Source organism: Penaeus monodon, chromosome 9, assembly GCF_015228065.2.
Source record: "Penaeus monodon isolate SGIC_2016 chromosome 9, NSTDA_Pmon_1, whole genome shotgun sequence".
In the NCBI taxonomy this organism is placed as follows: Eukaryota; Metazoa; Arthropoda; class Malacostraca; order Decapoda; family Penaeidae; genus Penaeus; species Penaeus monodon.
The window spans coordinates 53410365-53423719 of record NC_051394.1 but is presented as its reverse complement, the minus strand read 5'-3'; the positions used below and the strand labels follow the sequence as shown (position 1 = coordinate 53423719).

At 47.8% G+C, this 13355-nt stretch overlaps 1 pseudogene; it reads left to right on the top strand.

Annotated features, from left to right (window-relative positions):
* The first annotated feature begins 9211 nt into the window (after positions 1 to 9211).
* Positions 9212 to 13077, top strand: LOC119576769 (annotated as a pseudogene).
* The last annotated feature ends 278 nt before the right edge of the window (positions 13078 to 13355 follow it).

Below are 13355 nucleotides of genomic sequence, written 5' to 3'. Positions count from 1 at the left end.
AAAGAGTGTGTAATAACAGGGGGAGAGTATCCCACCAGTCTGTCACCAAATGTAATAAATAAATAATAAGTTATCCCATTTGCTGCCGCCATTGTAATAATGTGGGGAGGACGTGTCCCCCCAGTAATGGTACTGTTGGTTTGGTCTTGAGGTGTTAAATTAAAGTTATAACAGCTTCTATAGTTTATCGGCACGGGAGTATGGTATAGCTAGAGTACAGAGGACAGGCCTGGCAGAGACGTCCAGGCAGGAGCGTCGTGCCATGCCCGCGAGGCGAGCGGTCTGTGTGAGCTGGAGGCGTTGACCGAGCCGATGCTGAGGGCAGAGTGACTTCGGCTCTGAGTTTTTGAAGTGTTCACAGATTCTTCACTAAATATAAGAAATGGCAACCGTTAATCTTTAGTAGGAGTGTTAATACAGACTCTTTTTTTGTAGCAGTGTTAGGTTCCTGTGGTCACATATTTGGATAGGGATACTGGATATGTCAGTACCATTAAATCCTGAACATTTAATAACTACAGTGTCGTCAATAATAATGATTACAAACATAGTGATTGAGAATAAGGATTTTTTGCCAAACGTCTTGGGTATAATCAAGATATAGGTTTACATGTAGTTATAAAGTGATCGGCGGTAAGGGTCGGAATCGCTTGCTCTGGGGGCACTTCGTCAGTGTCGTTCCGTTCTGGGCGCAGGTCAATGTTGGCACAGGACATCAGAGAGAGAGAGAGAGAGAGAGAGAGAGAGAGAGAGAGAGAGAGAGAGAGAGAGAGAGAGAGAGAGAGAGAGAGAGAGAGAGAGAGAGAGAGAGAGGGGGGGGGGGGAAGAGAGAGGAAGAGAGACAGACAGAAACAGACACACAGACAGAGAGAGACAGAGAGAGAGAGAGAGAGACAGACAGAAAGACAGAGACAGAGAGAAAACGACAGGGAGACAGAGACGGAGAAAAAGAGAAATAGAAATACAGAAATAGAGAAATAGGTAAATATATATATAAACAGATAAATAGATTGGCAGATAGACACGCAGATAAAGAGATACAGATTTAGACAAGCGCACACCGCTAATACAAGTTGGTTGAGAAGGAGACCTAACATTCCAGAAATCAGTTTCTATTGGTAGAGAAAAGAAGGAGGAATAGGAGAAAGGGGAGGAGGAGGAACAAAGAAGAAGAAGGAGGAGGAGGAAGAAAAGGAGACGAAGAACAACAACAACAACAACAATTAAAACAAGAAGAACAAGAAGAACAAGAACAAGAAAAAATAATAAGATGGAGGAGGAGGAAGACGAAGAGAAAGAGAAGAAAGAGAAGAAGAAGAAGGAGGAGAAAGAAGAAGAAGAAGATGATGATGATTGTAAGCGCCATTTCACACGCTTAGATAATTTGTGTCAATTTGAGGTGACTGATACCACTGCGTTGTACTCGCTTCACAATTTATTAGAATGCGGTCAAACCTGTAATCAATATGTAACAATCATATTCACTGTCATAATTATATTTACGTTAACTTACAATATTTCTAACCAGTGCTTATACTATTACAACTGGAGAGTCTATATGTTACACCGTTTGCCAAGTACTCTTCTGTATTATAATACATAAATTGTACAATGATATATATGTGCAAATATATCTACATTCATACATCAATGTGTTTAATACGTACGCATAGCGGGAACAGTCAAGGCCTTTAATAAGTCTCCAGATCAGTCCTTATGTACGTGTTGTCAGGCCTGTGTTAACTCTCGAACTGCCCTACACACCACTGACGGCCCCCTTCGTGAGGCTCACCCACTCCATACATCTGCTAACACGAGGGTCGCGGCCTACGTGGAAACCATTCACCCGAGTTGGTCTGGGCATCTTGGAGAGGATGATATGTGGTCGCACCGTCACACCACTGATGTCAGCGGCTACAGTGATGATGATGAAGACGAGGAAGAGGAGGAGGAGGAGGAGAAGTAGAGCGAGAAGAAAAATAATAATAGGATAAAAAAAAAGGAGAGGCTACAGTGATGATGATGATGAAGACGAGGAAGGAGAAGAGGAGGAGAAGTAGAGCGAGAAGAAAAATAATAATAGGATAAAAAAAGAGGACAGGCAACAACAACAATAACAAGGAGAACAAGAGCAAAAACAATAACAAGAACAAGACGAAGAAGAAGAAGAAATAGGATATGAAAAAGAAAAGCAAGAACGTGAACAGAATTAAGAACAAAAAACAAGAATAACAATGATAAAAAAGAAAACAATAATAAGACAGGAAGAAAGAAGAAGAACAACAACAACAAGAACAAGAGAAAAAAAACGAAGGCGAATAAGAAGGAAAAACAAGCAAAAGCAAGAGAGAAAATAAAGAAGGAAGGAAGAGAAGAAGAAGCAGAAAAGAAAGAAAAAAGACTAAAGCTGCACCTGTACCGTAATAAGATCGTGAATGATGAGCTAACTGAAGATGCGGGAGAGGGGGGGGGTTATGTGGGGGGAGTGTGTGTGCATGTATGTGTGTGCATGTGTGTGTGCTGTGCGTGTGCGTGTGTGTGTGTATGTGTGTGCGTGTGCGTGTAGGCGAGTGTGTGTGTGTGCGTGTGCGTGTAGGCGAGTGTGTGTGTGTGCGTGCGTGTGCGTGTAGGCGAGTGTGTGTGTGTGCGTGTGCGTGTAGGCGAGTGTGTGTGTGTGTTTGCGTGTGCGTGTAGGCGAGTGTGTGTGTGTGTTTGCGTGTGCCCATCTCTTATTCCTTATCCATCTAAAAATTTATTCTTTTACTGACTTACTGACTTAAAAAGAGAAACAAATCGATCTTATGAATCACTTACACGCAATATATCATCACCTTTGTTGTTGTTGTTGTCGTTGAATTCCGTAGCTTCACTAAACAGATTTTACGAGAACTATTAAGCTTTACATGAATATCGGCTTTTAATACATTGGATGCACGAGAAAGTCTCCTTCTCCTTTTACGTAAAGCGTGTCGAGTGGTTGAGGTTTAGATTTAAAAAAAAGTGCAATAACGTGATTTTAGGTCACCTGTGTTTTGCGTTCCTGGCTTCTTTCTGATGTTTGTTTTAGGTTGTCATGTTAGATTACATCATGCTGCATTACATATATATATAATATATATATATATATATATATATTATATATATATAATATATATATATTACATATATATATTATATATATAATATATATATATATATATATCTATATATATATGTGTGTTGTGTGTGTGTGTGTGTGTGTGTGTGTGTGTGTGTTGTTGTGTGTGTGTGTGTGTGTGTGTGTGTGTGTGTGTGTGTGTACATATATACTTATATATATATATACATATACATACATATATATACATATATATTTACATATATATATATATATATATATATATATATATATATATATATATATATATATATACGAAAGAGGAAAAGAGTCTTCAATATATGGCCTGGTTGTAATAATAGCTCCGTACAACTTGACTCTTTACTGCTGAAAAAGTACAACACAAGTAAATGCACAGACGACGCGATGGTCCGGGAGCCAGCGCTGAGGCGGCGGCGCCCCGGCCAGCGGAGTCCTCGAGGCGCCACTTCATTTGCCTCGAGGGTGACCATTTCTGTCTGGACCTGAGTGGCGGGCCGTCTCGCTCTCGCGTGCGCTGCCCTCGGATCCATCCTCGTGGTTGCTCGTCCTTGTCAGCTTCTTGTTCCTAGTCCTTGGTGAACCCATCCGTCCTCGCCGTCCACACGTCCTCCAAGGTCTCGCCCGTGTCCTCCTCGACTTCGGATTCGTCCGGACTTCCCCGTAGGCCTCGTCCAGGTCCAACTCGTAGTCGTCCTCACGTCCTCGCAGATCTCGCCCAGGTCCTTCTCGGCTGCGTGCTCGTCTAGACGTCCTCGATGTTTGTGTCTGAATCTACGGGCGTCCGGGCGGGCGACGCCCTTTCTGGCATCTTGGGGCGGCTGATACCTGTGCTGACGAGCTTCTGGAGTTTGACTGAATCTACGGGTGTCCAGGCAGGCGGCGGCCTTCCACGGCATCCTGGGGCGACTAGTACCTGTACTGACGATTTCCTGGTCCTTCGCTGGATCTACACAGGCGGCGCCCTTCCACTACATCCTGGGCCAGCTGATGCCTGCACTGACGAACTCCTGGTCCGCAGGCCTACGGGCGATCTTCCGGTGACGTCCTTCCCACGGCATCCTAAGGGAACTGCATCTGCAGCAGGTTCCTCCCTCGGTGCCGTGTCGGATATCCTCGGTCCAACTGCTCTGTTCAGTTCTTGGAACAGGTCATACACGCAAGAGCCAAGAGAGTAGGAGAAAATGGAAGACAATAGATAAGGGGGATGTTAAGTGATTACTAGTCCTTTTTTTATATAAGTTTGCATTTTATAATGTTGGTTTTGAGTTTATTTTCTAACTTTTTTTAACTTGCATGTTATTTTTAGTCGCAAAGATAAAAAGGAAAATAGGGGAGGGAGAGGAAAGTACTGATCCACGAGGACCTGCTCGAGTTGCAATGGTAGATAAGAGGGTAGATAAGGGAAAACAACAATGGCAATCCGCGAGGATCTACTTGAACAACTTGTCGTCACACAGAGAAAAAAAGTATGTAAAATAAGAAGATACGAAGTAATGTGTATAGTGCTGTACTAATCCTGTTTGCGGGCACATGTATACGCCATGACCGCAGATTTACTGGAATTACATCATCATTTTTCTTACGCCTACGACTACGACAACAACATGATTAGTGAAAGGCGTCAGCGTCTTTTTCTGAGTGGATGAGTGAGTGTGTGTAGGTGTGAGCGAGAGAGAATGAAAGTGAGAGCGACCTCACAAAATGAATGAATCACAGACACGAAGATTAACGTTCATATTAACAATAATGCGATAATTAGCAATGGCATTAATTAAAAAATCATTTCAACTGTCACACTGAATTCAACATATAGTGATATGTGACGGAATGTAAGCATTAATGAACAGTGACATGAAAGATTCTTTGCAAGCTTCTCTCAATGCAACGCTTCCCGGCTCACAATCCACAATTCTATTTAATCTACCTTTCGGACTTGCTACAAAATCCTCACAGCCCGAGGTAACCCTGTCTAGCTTGAACACGCCAGACTACGTAAAGCGAAGACCACACTTGTCTATTCTGTCCTGGGATGCCCAGATAGGATCGCCGAAGTCAGGTCAGCTGGAATTGGTCACACTACATTCAGTGTCCCTTCGGATATGAAATGGCTTACTGCTGCATACCATTACTAAAATAAGATTTTACCTATATTTAAGATTTACCTATATTTTAGATAAGGAATGTGAGGCAAAAATAACAGGATCAGGAAAAGTGAAATGTGCATATTTGTGGAGAGTTGATGTTCGTAGCTTTTATAATCATTAAGGCTAGTGTTCAGCAACGGCTCTTTGACTTTCACTTTATCCAACAAGGCGTAAATAACCTCCGAAGAGAGCTCCATGTTTTTGGCGAGTCGAAATGGGTTGATGTTTATGTTCATTAGACTTCATTTACGGGAGTTCTTATGCCCAAACTACCGAAAGAAATGAAGTGAACTGAATAAACGAGACGGGAAAAATCCACAATTAACTCGTCATAGTGCTCTTGAGAGTATCTATCATGAAGCCACACAATTGCTTGGGATTTTACCCAGAACATGCAAGCGACTTCCGCGAGGGTGGGAAGGGTGTGATTAATTAGCGAATTATGATTCCAGCCTGAAACCCTGGGTCCTACATTTGTGAAAAAGGCACAACACGTAAGTACGTGTTCGCGCCCATTCGAATAAAAGTTGCCCATCGAACGAATAACTCTACGCCATACTACTATCGCAAGTCGGAGCGAAAATCTATTAGGCGATTTACGTAACCCCGGTTTATATCTGGCTTCCCTGTGCGCTATGATAAGATTAGCGCCATGTTCAAATAATCAGATTCACACAAAAATCGCGTTACAAGCTCTGGCGCCAATAAGATGTGCCACCATTGGGCAATGCATCGGTGCTACGGTCATCCCTAATAACAACGACAAACAGCGAGCGTGTCCAAGGTCTATATAAGTATATAGATGAAAAGGGAAACAGCCACAGTAGAAAATGAAACTAAATCGTAACATTTTCTACTGTGGCTGTTTCCCTTTTCATCTTTGTGTACACGTTACTGTGTTTGTGTTTGTGTTCAAGTACATAGATCTTGAGCGTCTTATCTCCTAGCTCTCTCCGCGCACACGAGCGACCAGAAGGGAAAGGTCAGGTCAGGGCGAGGAGGTGAGTTATTAACGAAAGTAGAAATAAATGATACGATGTCCATAATAAAGATAAACGAAATCAGTAGGATAATTTAACGAGCGGAAAGATGAAAAACGTGTGAATTTCTAACAAGCAAACAACGGAACTCGTGCAGGAAGAGAATGAAGTGCATAGAATTTCGTGAAAGAGGTAATTCTCAGACTGAGATAGATAGTTATAGTTACTGTGTGTATCTTTAATAAAATAAATAAATCACTTAATGAACGATATTCCGTGTATGTCTTCTAGAGTTGGCAACACCGCCTGCTCATCTACAGTCATGATGGCATAAGAATTTTAGAAATGACCGCAATAAGCACTTTACCCGGCAAAACCAACGTGAGAGTGACTGGACATACGAGTATACATTACACGGCTTAACACACGAGAGAAAAAAGGGAGGGATCTGAAATGAGAGGTCACATAACGCGTACTCATGTGGTTTTGAAGACACGGTCAGTGCATCGTGAGCGCTGTTTCGATCATGGGTTCGTTTTGCGAGTCGAAAGGACGCAATAAAACCTCTGTTGTCCATACAAGCTTACATACATACATACGTACGTGTGGGTATATATATAATACTAGGTATGTAGATATACGGAGACACGAAAATGTGTTATAGTGATTGACAGAAAAAAAAGGGAAGGAGAAGAGGATCGCAATCTATCAAAGTAATTTTTTGGGTTCGCAGCATGAAAAAAAAAAAAAAAAAAAAAAATAATAATAATAAATAAAATGAAAAATAAGAACCATTACACTAGACTAAACAAACATGGTACGATCGTCTAAAATAATATCGAATACAAGTGAAACTCGCAATGCGCTTTTTTTTTTTCTTTTCTTTTTTTTAGATCATATAAAGGACAAGCCTGAAGATGGAATCGAGGTGGATTTCGAAACTGTAGTCTCATTTTCAATAAATCTAGTTTTTGTATTGTGGGTTTTTTCTTCCATGACAGATATTGTGACACACGAAACATTCGGCTTTTTTTTCCCCTCTCAGTGACTCCTCACTCACCCGGGTGATTATGTATCTGGCAGACTACATTTTAATTGAACTTTCCCGCTTTTTCAGGTCCCGTCTGTGTGTTTTTTTTTTTTTTTTTTTTTTTTTTTTTTTTTTTTCGCTCTATCTCTATTATGTAAGTTGATGTTTTTTTTCTTTGTTTTATCTTTCTTTCTTTTTTCTTTTCTTTTTTCTCTTCTTTCTTTCTTTTCCCTTCTTTCTTTCTCTCTCTCTCTCTCTCTCTTTTTTCTGTCTGCTCCGTCTGCCTCCGTCTGTCTCCGTCTGCCTCCGTCTGTCTCCGTCTGTCTCCGTCTGCCTCCGTCTGTCTCCGTCTGCTCCGTCTGTCCCGTTGTCTCCGTCTGCCTCCGTCTGCCTCCGTCTGCTCGCTGTCTCGTTTCTCCGTCGCCTCCGCTGCTCGTCGCCCGTCTGCTCGTCGCCCTCTCCCGTTGCTCCGTCGCTCCGTTGCCTCCGTCTGCCTCGTCTGTCTCCGTCTGCCTCCCGTCTCTGCCTCCGTCTGTCTCCTCTGCCTCTCTGCTCCCTCTCCCCGTCTGCCCCCGTCTGCCCGTCGCTCCCTCTGCCCCGTCTGTCTCCGTTGATGTTGTAGCTTTTATAAATCTTTAAGGTGGGTTTTCAGCAAGGGCTCTTTGACTTTCACTTTATCCAACAAGGCTAAATAACCTCCGAAGAGAGCTCCAGTTTTTGCGGTCAAATGGGTTGAGTTTAGTTCATTAGATTCTTTTTACGGGATTTCTTATCCCCAAACTCCGAAAGAATGAAGTGAACTGAAAACGGACGGGAAAAATCCACAATTAATCTCATGTGCTCTTGAGGATCTATCATAAAGTCACACAATTGTTTGGGATTTTCCCCAGAACAGCAAGCATTTCCGCGAGGGGGGAAGGTGTGATAATTAGCGAATTATTTTCCAGCCTAAAACCCTGGGTCCTACACTTGTAAAAAGGGACAAACACGTAATACGTGTTCGCCCCCCATTCGAAAAAAAGGCCCCATCGAACGAATAACTTACGCAATACTACTTCGCAAGTCGGAGCAAAAAACTATTGGCTTTTACGAAACCCCCGGTTTATATGGGGTTTCCCCGGCCAATGAAATTAGCGCCATGTTAAAATAATCAGTTCACACAAAAATCGCGTTACAAGCTCTGGGAATAAGATGTGCCACCATTGGGCAATGCATCGGTGCTACGGTCATCCCTAAAAAACAACGACAAAAGGGGGCGTTCCAAGGTCTAATAAGTATATAGATGAAAAGGGAAACACCCACAGTAAAAAATGAAACTAAATGTAACATTTTCTACTTGGCTTTTTCCCTTTTCATTTGGTACACGTTCTGGGTTTGTTTTGTGTTCAAGTACATAGATCTTGGCGTTTATCTCCTAGCTCTCTCCGCGCACACGGCGACAGAAGGGAAAAGGTTCAGGTCAGGGCGGGGAGGGAGTATAACGAAAGTAGAAAAAAAGATACAGTCCTTTTAAAAGATAAACGAAAATCAGGGGAAAATTTTAACGAGCAGAAAGATGAAAAACGTGAATTTTTAAAAGCAAAAAAACGGAACTCGTGCAGGAAAAGAATGAAAGGCATAGAATTCGGAAAGAGGTCATTCCAGATAGATAGATGTATAGTTACTGGGGTATCTTTAAAAAAATAAAAAGATAAAAAAAATCACTTTAAAGAACGATATTCCCGGGATGTCTTTAAATTGGGAACACCGCCTGTCATCTACGTCTGATGGCATAAGAATTTTTGAAAAAGACCGAAAAAAGCACTTTACCCCGGGAAAAAACCCAAAGTGAGAGGACTGGACTAGAGTATACATTACACGGCTTTTAACACACAGAGAAAAAGGGAGGGGTCTGAAAGAGAGGTCACATAACGCGTTCATGGGTTTTGAAGACCGGTCAGTGATCGTGAGCGCTGTTTCGTCAGGGGTTTGTTTTGCGAGTCGAAAGGGGCGCAATAAAACCTCTGTTGTCCATACAAGTTACATACTAATACGTAGTGTGGGTAATATTAATACTAGGTAGTAGAATTTCGGAGAAAAAAAATGTGTTATAGTGATTTACAGAAAAAAAAGGGAAGGAGAGAGTATGCGAATCTATCAAAGTAATTTTTTGGGGGGCAGCATGAAAAAAAAAAAAAAAAAAAAAAATAAATAATAAATTTAAAAAGAAAAAAAAACCATTTTCATAGATAAACAAACATGGTACGATCGTCTAAAATAATATCGAATACAAGTGAAACTCGCAATGCGCTTTTTTTTTTTCTTTTCTTTTTTTTAGATCATATAAAGGACAAGCCTGAAGATGGAATCGAGGTGGATTTCGAAACTGTAGTCTCATTTTCAATAAATCTAGTTTTTGTATTGTGGGTTTTTTCTTCCATGACAGATATTGTGACACACGAAACATTCGGCTTTTTTTTCCCCTCTCAGTGACTCCTCACTCACCCGGGTGATTATGTATCTGGCAGACTACATTTTATTTGAACTTTCCCGCTTTTTCAGGTCCCGTCTGTGTGTTTTTTTTTTTTTTTTTTTTTTTTTTTTTTTTTTTTTTTTTTTTTTTTTTTTTTTTTTTTTTTTTTTTTTTTTTTTTTTTTTTTTTTTTTTTTTTTTTTTTTTTTTTTTTTTTTTTTTTTTTTTTTTTTTTTTTTTTTTTTTTTTCCCCCCCCCCCCCCCCCCCCCCCCCCCCCCCCCCCCCCCCCCCCCCCCCCCCCCCCCCCCCCCCCCCCCCCCCCCCCCCCCCCCCCCCCCCCCCCCCCCCCCCCCCCCCCCCCCCCCCCCCCCCCCCCCCCCCCCCCCCCCCCCCCCCCCCCCCCCCCCCCCCCCCCCCCCCCCCCCCCCCCCCCCCCCCCCCCCCCCCCGTCTCCGTTGTTCTTTGCTCCGTGCCCCGTCGCTCCTTTGTTCCGTCCTCCGTCGCCCCCGTCTGCTCCTTGCCCCCGTCTGTCTCCGCTGCCCCCGTCTGTCTCGTCGCCTCCGTCTCCCTCCGTTGTCCTCTGCCCGTCTGTCCCGTCTGCCTCCCGTCTGTTCTCCTCTTTTCCCCGTTTGCCTTTTCCCGTCTGCCTCCTCGCTCCGTCTGTCCCCGTCGCTCTTCTGCTCCGTTGTCCCCGTTTTTGTCTCGTCTGTCCGTCTGTCTTCTGTTTCCGCTGCTCCGTCTCCCTCGTTGCCTCCGTCGTCTCCGTCCCTCCCCGTCTGCCTCCTTTTCTTCTCCCTGCTCTGTCTGCTCCTTTCTTCTCCTCTGCTGCCCCCGGCCCCCGTTGCTCCGTCTGCTCCGTCTGCCCCCGTCTGCCCCGCGCCTCCGTCTCCCTCCGTTGCCTCCGTCTGCCTCGTTTGCTCCGTTGCCTCCGTCTGTCTCCGTCTCCCTCGTCGTCTCCTTGCTCTCTGCCTCGTCTGTCCCCTTTTCTGCCCCCGTCTGTCTCCGTCTGCCCCCTTTGTTCCGTTTCCCGGGGCCTCCGCCTCCGTCGCCTCCGTCTGTCTCCCGTATGTCTCCGTCTGCCTCGTTTTCTCCGTCGGGCCCCCCCCCGTCTGCCTCCGTCGTCCCTTCTGCCCCCTCTGCCCCCGTCGTCTCCGTCTGCCCTGTCTTTGCCCCGTCTGTCTCCGTCGGCCCCCGCTGTTCCGTCTGGTCTCCCGTCTGCCTCCCCGTCTGCCCCCGTCTGCCCCCGTCTGGTCTCGTCTGGCCTCCGTCTGCTCCTCTTCCCGTCTGCCTCGTCTGCCCGTCTGCCTCGTCTGTTCCGTCTCCGTCTGCTCGTTGCCCCCGTCGTCTCCGTCTGCCTCGTTTTTGTCTCCGTCTGCCCCCGTCTCCCCTCGCTTTCCCGCCCCCCTCTGGTTTGGTTGTTTGTGTTGGGTTTGTTGTGTTGTTGTTGTGTTGTGTTTGTGGTTGTTGTTGGGTTTTTTTGTTGTTGTTGTGTTTTGTTGTTGTGTTGTGTTTTTCCCGTCTCTTCCCCCCGTCTGCTCTCTCCTCCTTTTCCCCCTTTTTTCCCTCTCCCCCTCCCCCGTCTGCCGTCTGACGTCTCTTGTCTGCCCGCTGCTCCGCGCCTGTCTGCCTCTCTCCTCCTCTCCCTCTCCCCTCTCCCTCCTCCTCTCTCCTTCTCTCCTTTCTCTCCTCTCTCTCCTCTTCCCTTCTTCTTTTTTTTTTTTTTGTTTTTTTTTTGGGGGTTTGTGTTTGTTTTTTTTTTTTTTTATTTTTTTTTTTTCCCCCCTTTTTCCCCTCCCTTCCCCTCTTTTCCCCCCTCCCCCCTTTCCCCCTCCTCCCCCCTCCCCCTTTAATTCTGCCTTCCCCCCCTTTTCCCCCTCCCTTCTCTTTTCCTTCCCCCCCCCCCCTTTCCATCCCCCCCCTTCCCCCCCCCCCCCACCCCCCTTCCCCCCCCCTCCCCCCCCTCCCCCCCCCCTCTCCCCCCCCTCCCCCTCCCCCCCTCCCCCCCAAAGGGGGTCCGTTTTTTTTTTCCCCCCCCCCCCCCGTTTTCCCCCCCCAATACCAAAAAAATTTACCCCCCCAACCCCAATCCCCCCCCCCAAAACCCCCCCTTCAAAACCCTCCCCAAACCCCCAGCCCCCCCCCCCCCCCCAACCCACCCGCCACCCCCAGAATCCAACCCCCCAAAACCCCCCACCCCCCCCCTCCCCCCTCGCCCCGCCCCCCCCCCCCCCCCCCCCCCCCCCCATACCCACCACCCCCCCACCACCACCACCACCCACCACCCCCCACCCCCACCCCAGCCCCCCACCCATCCACCACCAAAACCCCCCACCCCCCATCACCCACCCCCCACCCCACCCCACCCTCCACCCCCCACCCACCACCACCCACCCACCACCACCCACCCACCACCCCCCATCCATCCACCCAGCCCCCCACCACACCACCCACCACCCACCACCACCCAACACCCACCCACCCACCAACCCCACCACCCACCCACCCACCCCCCCACCCACAGCACCCATCCCACCACCCACCCCCACCCCCCCACCCCCCCCACCCACCCTCCACCACCCACCACCCCCCAACCCCCACCAAATCCACCCACCCATACCCATCCACCACCACCCACCCATCCACCACCACCATCCCCACCACCAGCACCCCCCCACCACCCCCACACCCCCATCCATCCCCCCACCCCCACCACCCCATCCCCCCACCACCTCCCCCCCCACCCACCACCCACCACCCCCCCATCCCCCACCCACCATCCACCACCACCACCCACCTCCACCCCCACCCCCACCACATCCCCCCCCATCCTTCCCCCCCCTCCCCCCCCCCCCCCCCACCCCCCCCACCCCCATCCATCCCCCCCCCCCCCCCCCACCCCCCCCCCCCTCCCCCCCCCCCCCCCCCCCCCCATCCTCCCCCCCCCCCCCCCCCCCCCCACCTCCCCTCCCCCCCCCCCCCCACCCCCCCCCCCCCCCTCCCCCACCCCCCCCCCCCATCCACCACCCCACCCTCACCACCCCCCATCCCCCCCCCCCCTCCCCCTCCCCCCCCCCCCCATCCATCCCCCCCCAAAACCCCACCCCCCCCCTCCATCCCCCCACATCCACCACCCATCCTCCACCCCCACCCCCCACCCCCCTCCCCCACCCCCAAAATCATCCCCCCCCCCACTCCCCCCCCCCCATCCACCACCCCCCAAAATCCCCCCCCCCCCCCATCCCCCACCATCCCCCCCCCACCCACCACCCCCCCAAATCAACCCCCCACCCACCCACCCACCACCCACCCCCCCAACCACCCTCCACACCATCATAATCCCCCCAAACCCACCACCCACCACCCATCCATCAATCCACCCCCCCATCATCCACCTCCATCAATCCACCACCCACCCACCACCCCAAACACTCAACCACCCACCCACCCAACCACCCCCATAACCTAAATTTTTTTTTTTTTTTTTTTTTTTTTTTTTTTTAAAATACTGCCCCTGCTTACCGCACAACAATCCGTTTTGTGTGTGGCGTGTATAATAGAAATGACGCGTATAAAAGGGGAGATTTAGTTTTTAAAAAATCTGCAAGAAAGT